The sequence below is a fragment of the Adiantum capillus-veneris genome, chromosome 3 (assembly GCF_014529385.1).
Source record: "Adiantum capillus-veneris isolate H3 chromosome 3, ASM1452938v2, whole genome shotgun sequence".
Lineage (NCBI taxonomy): Eukaryota > Viridiplantae > Streptophyta > Polypodiopsida > Polypodiales > Pteridaceae > Adiantum > Adiantum capillus-veneris.
Genome location: NC_140933.1, coordinates 76,776,908 through 76,784,194, shown reverse-complemented (window position 1 = coordinate 76,784,194; position 7,287 = coordinate 76,776,908).

The window sequence follows — 7,287 nt, the reverse complement described above, 5'->3', positions numbered from 1 at the left end:
GAAAAATTGGCTTCAAGGCATGGATGTATGCATCAAACTGGACACAGGAGCTAGAGCCAATGTCATCAAATATTCTACGTACATGAAGATGACAGATGTCCCATTAACAAAAAATTAAATAGAGCTCAAGGCTACAAATCACAGAAAGATAGCCAGCTTAGGCCAAGCCAGTGTGTAAATCAATATTGACAATCATTAATGTCCACATCACTTTCATGTCATGACAGAAAACAATCTCAATGAAGCAGCCATCTTAGGTGTTCCTTGGATGTGGATATATAAAGCAGTTCCGGATTGATAAGAGGTTGCCTTAAAGTTCAAACTTAATGACACTTTGGATGTCACTCCATTGGCACAAAATGATCACAAGTGGGAAGTTCAGTCCATTGTTACAGATCCATAGCAAGTGATGACACCTATGCATGTATAGCACTTCAATGGACAATCAACCGGGCAGGTAAGGGTGAAAAAATTAATCATGGCCAACAAACCTAAGGAGATATGGATACCCAACCCAACCGATCCACAAATGGAAACTAGAGAAAAAAGACAGAGTTCTCCCACAAAATATCAACAACCTCAATGCATTTTTACTTGGCAGTGGCTACCAAAACAATAGTAGAAACATAAAGCAAGCCCACCCAGGTATCATTGGATTTCCAAGCGAACACCACCCAACCAACCCCAACCAACAAAGACAACTTGGCGATGGAAATTGAAACAACCGATTTGACAACAAACTTAGCAGTCTCCACCAACCACAACTACCAGGTACAAGTGGGTACCAAAGATTCCAAAGACAAGGAAAAGCTTAACGCAAGTACTTTCACAATCCAAGAAAGTGCACGACATCTTCAAACACCTTTGTTCGGACCACATCGTATAGATGGATCCTTGATAGCAAATGCCATTGAATGAAAAATTCAATATCCACATATGGCATAGCATAGTGTTACCCCATGCATCCCTTCCATTCACATAATAGTTCCACATTACATGGCCTTGCATACACACAATGTTACCGCTCATGCACATTGCACAACCTTTCATCCGAGACGACTCAAAATAAGAAGGGGAAAGTAGTAGAAGATGATAGGCTACAAGATGAGGAGAATTCATGTGTACAAATAACATCCATCCATATCTTATCTCAGTCCATCTTAATCTCCCTCACAATCAAGAAACCATAGATCACACTGCAAACTACCTCAAATTCTTTAGCCATGTCCGATCCCCATATACCGTGGTCTAGAGGGTCATGAAGATCAGAACCATCGGGTTATAATCTCGTCTTTATTGTTCAGTGCCTATATTTGTGGGTACGAGAAATCTACACACCCACGTCTCCATGACAATGTATGTAGTGGACAAAACCCCTTTGCCTCTTGTTCAGCTGTAGCAATTCACAACACCTTAGCATCTCTTCACAAGAGCTCCTTATTTGAGGGATTACTATGCACATTACATGTCTGCCTCCATTCTGAGTATCATGCCATTGAAAGCTTTCCAACTTAATGTCACATCTATGGAGAGGAAGAGAGGGATTACCATAAACCTAACTCTAAATTTAAACCATAATCTTGAAGCTAAACGTTAATATAGAAACTAAATCCAAAATCTAATCTAATCTCTCTCTCTCTCTCTCTCTCTCTCTCTCTCTTTCACACACACACAAGCCAACTTGATACGTTGTGAAAGTCCCGAGTTATCCACTTTTCACTTCCATCACTCAAGCTCAACAGAAGGAGAATGCTTTCGGTAGCTTGTGTTGGTGTCTACACTTTGAACATTCCAAATGTAACTAGCTTCAATCACCTTTAAGCTCTACAGAGAGAGAGAGAGAGAGAGAGAGAGAGAGAGAGAGAGAGAGAGAGAGAGAGAGAGATGGTTAGGCCTCTTCTTCAGCTCAAAACCTTAAATCTTGAGTTAAATCCTAAACCTAACCCCAAATCTCTAATATTAAATCTAAACCTAAACTCTAACTTACATATAAAAACTAAAACTTAAACCTATGTTGACTCTCTCTCTCTATCTCTCTTTCCCTCTCTCAGAGCTCTTCACCGATTGATGCACTATTTTCTTGGACAACATAGACAATATATTAGATCCACAAGACGTTTATCGAATTGGTCTCATAAATCATTTTGAAATTTTAAAGACGTTTAATATAGCATTTCATTTCATCTTCTCTCTCTCTCTCTCTCTCTCTCTCTCTCTCTCTCTCTCACACACACACACACACACACGAGGAGAGGAAGGAGAGCCATCTTCCCTCTCCTCCCTCTCATGTTCCCTTCCCCTCTCTCTCTCTCTCTCTCTCTCTCTCTCTCACACACACACACACACACACACACACACACACACACACACACACACACACACACACACACACACACACACAATGTATGTGTGTGTGTGGGGGGGGGGGGGGGAGGGGAGGGAGAGAGAGAAAGAGGGGAAGGGAACATGAGAGGGAGGAGAGGGAAGATGGCTCTCCTTCCTCTCCTCGTGTGTGTGTGTGTGTGTGTGTGTGTCGTCCCTCCCCTCCCCCCCCCCCCCCCCCCCCCCCCCCACACACACACACACATTGTGTGTGTGTGTGTGTGTGTGTGTGTGTGTGAGAGAGAGAGAGAGAGAGAGAGAGAGAGAGGGGAAGGGAACATGAGAGGGAGGAGAGGGAAGATGGCTCTCCTTCCTCTCCTCGTGTGTGTGTGTGTGTGTGTGTGTGTGAGAGAGAGAGAGAGAGAGAGAGAGAGAGAGAGAGGGGAAGGGAACATGAGAGGGAGGAGAGGGAAGATGGCTCTCCTTCCTCTCCTCGTGTGTGTGTGTGTGTGTGTGTGTGTCCTTATACAATAGACATAAACACTCATGTTCAAAGCAAAGTCCCTAGTTTACATTGGAGAGTGGCTAGACGGATTTGATAATGCCCAAGACATGCTATGGCAAAGCATAGATGATGAGCGTATATCTGGGATTGTCATGTGCAATCTTGTTGTTGAAAAAAAATGATGGAAGATCTAGAGGCTAAGATCAATTGATTCTGCATGCTTTACAATCCAGTGATACAAAAGTGGATTTCATATTACGAGGATGCAAAGCAAGAGCGACAAAGGGCACAAATCAAGTGGAGATGGGAAAGATGACCATTGATGCATTATTCGACAGGTCTTGAGAGCCTACCAACATTCATGAGCTTAAGATGGTTGCACAACCAATTGTAAAGCACACAACCGTGTGGTGAACTAGTGATAAAGGAGGAGTGGGAGTACTCTTGTGGTTGCACGACCAAGGTAAGTTTGCAATGTACGAGTCGTGGCTTTCTAGATGTTTGGATGGCCACTGATAAACTTTGTCGGTTGTAGTATAAGTCATACATATCAGCATGGTGTAAAGGTTGAAATTTTATGGTGGAATGGATCAACAAAGAGAATTTTACACAAGATTGTGGAATCAAGGAAATATTCAAACAATTTTGTCAACGACGGTCTTTTGATGTAGATCCTGTGGTGGCAAAACTCACTTACTTTGGCATGCTGCAAGAGATTTTGAGGATCGATTATAGAGGATTTTTTGTGGATTTTTTTGACGTGCAATGGTTCAAGATAAACATGGAGGGTTGCAACGATACTGTGTGCAGAGGAGAGTCAGGTTTCCTTGAGGTGGATTTAACCAAAAAAATGGACCGAACTTCGAGACACTTTCATACTACCCAAGCATTGTGAACAAGTAAGTCTATAAATATTTAACATCCGACTTTAGAGGACTAGTGATCTAGAAACACTCATGTAAGCTATGTAGCTCTTGCAGGTAGTATTTCATCCTACAAAGTCTGCACCAAACTAGTGGTATGTCATAGAGGTAGCCACTCGTAGTGCACGAACATATGAGGGCTTCAATGTGCCAATCACAATGGCATCAGTGGAGGAGATCGGAGAGGATGCTGATTTGGAAGTCATTGAGGTGGTGCTAGACGACCCTGGCACTGGTACTCTCTATGGGATGCATGCGGAGGACCTACAAAATGAAACGAAGGACATCTGCCTAAACAAAGAGCTCTATATAGACATAGGGAGTTATGTTGAGTTATGTAAGGATGACAGAGAGACCTCTTAAAGCCATAAACATTGTATCTGCAAAAATTTTCTCCTTTTTATAATATATATTGTATTTATGTGGATTTTCATCCATTCTTGTCTATATGCTATACTTGTGAAATTTGAATTGTCATCAATCAAATTATAGCTTGTTCAAATTTTTTTCTCCATTCATCATTAATATTTAGTGTTTGTGTATTTAAAAATTAATGTAGGTATGCATGATGATCAATTTCTTTCTTCCTTGGACCTCGAGAGCAGAGGAGGTGGTACAAGGAGCATCATCGCTCTGGAGCACCGTCGAGTCGTTCCACTCCTTCAGCATCTCCCACTACTTCAGAGTGATAAGCACGCTCTGAGAGTTCGGTGTTGACTAGACAATCTACACACTCTTCTAGGAACCGACGCTCTAGTGGTGTTACTTTCTGTGGAGATGCCACCGCTGATGCTTCGACATTGCCTCGTAGTTGATGAGGCTCCTTACCTTCCCCTTCTTTGCCCGCCCCCACACCAGCCCAAGACATCACCCTCTACTCTAGGTTTTGTGCGAATATCGACTCTTCCTGGCTACACACCACTAGCTACTCCTCCAGGAGTCACCCCAATCGACACTCCTTGTTTACGCATCATAGGCAAGAGGGCTTGCTGTACTCGATTGACATCAATAGCATCATCAACTTGGATGACGACGGCAAGAAGGTGATATCACGCATGCACGGCCTTTGCTCTTAGGTGTTTCGACACTACATACTAAACACCTGGAGTGAAGTACCAAATGAATTAAAAGATAGAGCCATCAACATGCTGCATGACGAGTTTCCTGTGTCAAATCGGGATGAGTGCTTTAATGAAGACCTGATGAAGGTGCAAATGCGTGAATACTAAAAGCACAAGTGTTTTGAAGTGCAAAAAGCAATAAAGCATGGGTGGAACAAGCTAGATTGGTTGGCCAAAGAAGATTAGAAGAATGCAAAGCGAGAAGCATGTGAGAATCCTGACAAGTGGAAGCAATAAAAGGATGCAGACAAAGCACGAGTAGAGGCAGGGAGCTCGCACCACTTGGGGAGCGGCGGGTGGGGATCATTTGAGGCCGACTTTGTAAGTGTTTTTGCATTGCCCTTTAGTTTTGGTTGTTATGGGTAATTGTACTTGTAAATTCTAATATAATGTATTCTTTGTATGTTTTGAACAATGGTCGATGGTAGGACATGACCCTTGTGCGCTCCTTGCTGCACTGTCGAAGCAAGGGACTTGCCGATACACCGCGTGCGAGCCACAAACGGCTCCAAGCACACAACAAGCCTAAACTAGCAAGCTCAAGAAAGCAAAGGGTGTGTCACTCACCGCTCTACGCTCGCCTTCGCGGTGGATTCCTCGCCGCGATGAAGAAGAAGCTGCAGTCGTGCCGCGCTCAACCGCCTCGCCGCCGTCGTGCCTTCGTAATGCTCGATCGCACACACACTCTCCCTCTCTCTCTCTCTCTCACACACACACACACACACACACACACACAAGGAGGTGAAGAAGAAGAAGATGGAGATGGAGATGGAGCAAGAGCACTCTTCTATTGCACAAATGAGAGAATGAGTAAAAATTAGGTTTAGTTGGCTTTTATAGGAGCTCACCCCATTCACACTTGGGCGCCCATGCTTAACCAACTAATCCCTTGAATGTCCAAGTTAAAGTGCGCCTCTCATCGGCGATCACTCTACCTTTCCCTATTGGTCCGACAAGCCCGGTACCTGACTCTACCGAATACATAATACACGTCCGTCGTAGGTGATGGGGTGTCCGTGAGCCGTGAGGGTTAACATGCCCCCCTTCTTGATGTAGATTCCGTCCTCGGAAGCTATTGAGTTGAAGCTGGTTCGTCGAGGTGGAAGAGCATTTGAGATGAATGTCCTTAGCCTTCTTCAGTCACTGCAAAATCAAACAACATTGGCACAGTAATTGCATTCTCTTAAAAAGCATATGCAGTTTGAGGTAGACAAATTGATTGGTAAAAGAATTTCAAACAATTTGTTAGCAATGAACATTAAATTGCAATGTAATCAAATGCATAAACAGATGTAAAGGTAGAAGATTAAACAAGTCTGGGGTCGCTAATTTGACGGTCGAAAGGCACTAGAGATCGAATATTAATACCATGGGTAAGCTTCTTAATTTTCAGTGGTCAATTAAGTTGTTTAATCGCGAGAGCCAAGTATTGATGTTCGAGGGCTGACTAGAGGCTATATCTAGAAAACCTTGTAGTTAAGCTACCATAAAAGGAATTTCTCATGAAATCATCGCCTGACTGATTACTTTTTCGTTGACCCCCCAAAGTCTTTTCACATTGATTCAATTATGATGTGTGTGCTTATTTTGGATGCCTTGGGTTTTTTGCTTCTCAAGGAAAAGCGCCCACACTGGGAACCTCTAGGGCTCTAGTACCATAGGCTATACATGTGAGTGAAGTACCAAATCAAGCTGAGATTTCTCTTCCAGCTTAAAATTTTACATTGTGGCACTTTGATTTTTGCTTGTTCATTTTCAGCATTTTAATTTTGTAACTTTGGGGGGTCATATAACACTGTTACCCTCCCCAGGCTCATCACATTAGTAAACTCCCTTTATAATACTTAAGCTAAAGATCACTAGGGTTAAGCCCACTAGAAAGCCCTAGTACATTTCATACAATGCTGCCTAAATCGGATTAAGAACCTAAGTAACCATTGCTTATTAGGAAGGCATTCCCCATGGTATTAAGAGAAGATCTCTAACACCTAACTTGGTCAAACTAGCTTAGTCGGACTGCTTGATTTTTAAACCTAAACAAGTGATTATGACAAAACATTACATTGAATTAAATGTTTGATACTAAGCAAATGCGGTGAATATTATGCTACCAATCACAATCAAAGCAGACAAACATGGATGCAAAAAGATAAGGGCAATGCTAATGGATAAGAAACACCTGTTTGTGTTGATGGTCGCGCTTGATTTGGAGTGTGAACGAGAGAAAGATTCCATGAAGGTCCAAATCCTAACCACAACAACATGTTCCTGTACACACTATGAAACAAAAGGAATACCTCCAGGAGGCACATTAGTGGGAAAAGAGAACTTTGTTAATCTCTCAACTCTAAAACAGAAACACTCCTATCGTACTAATCTTACCTACCCTCCATCACTCAAGTGATGAGGATCAAAG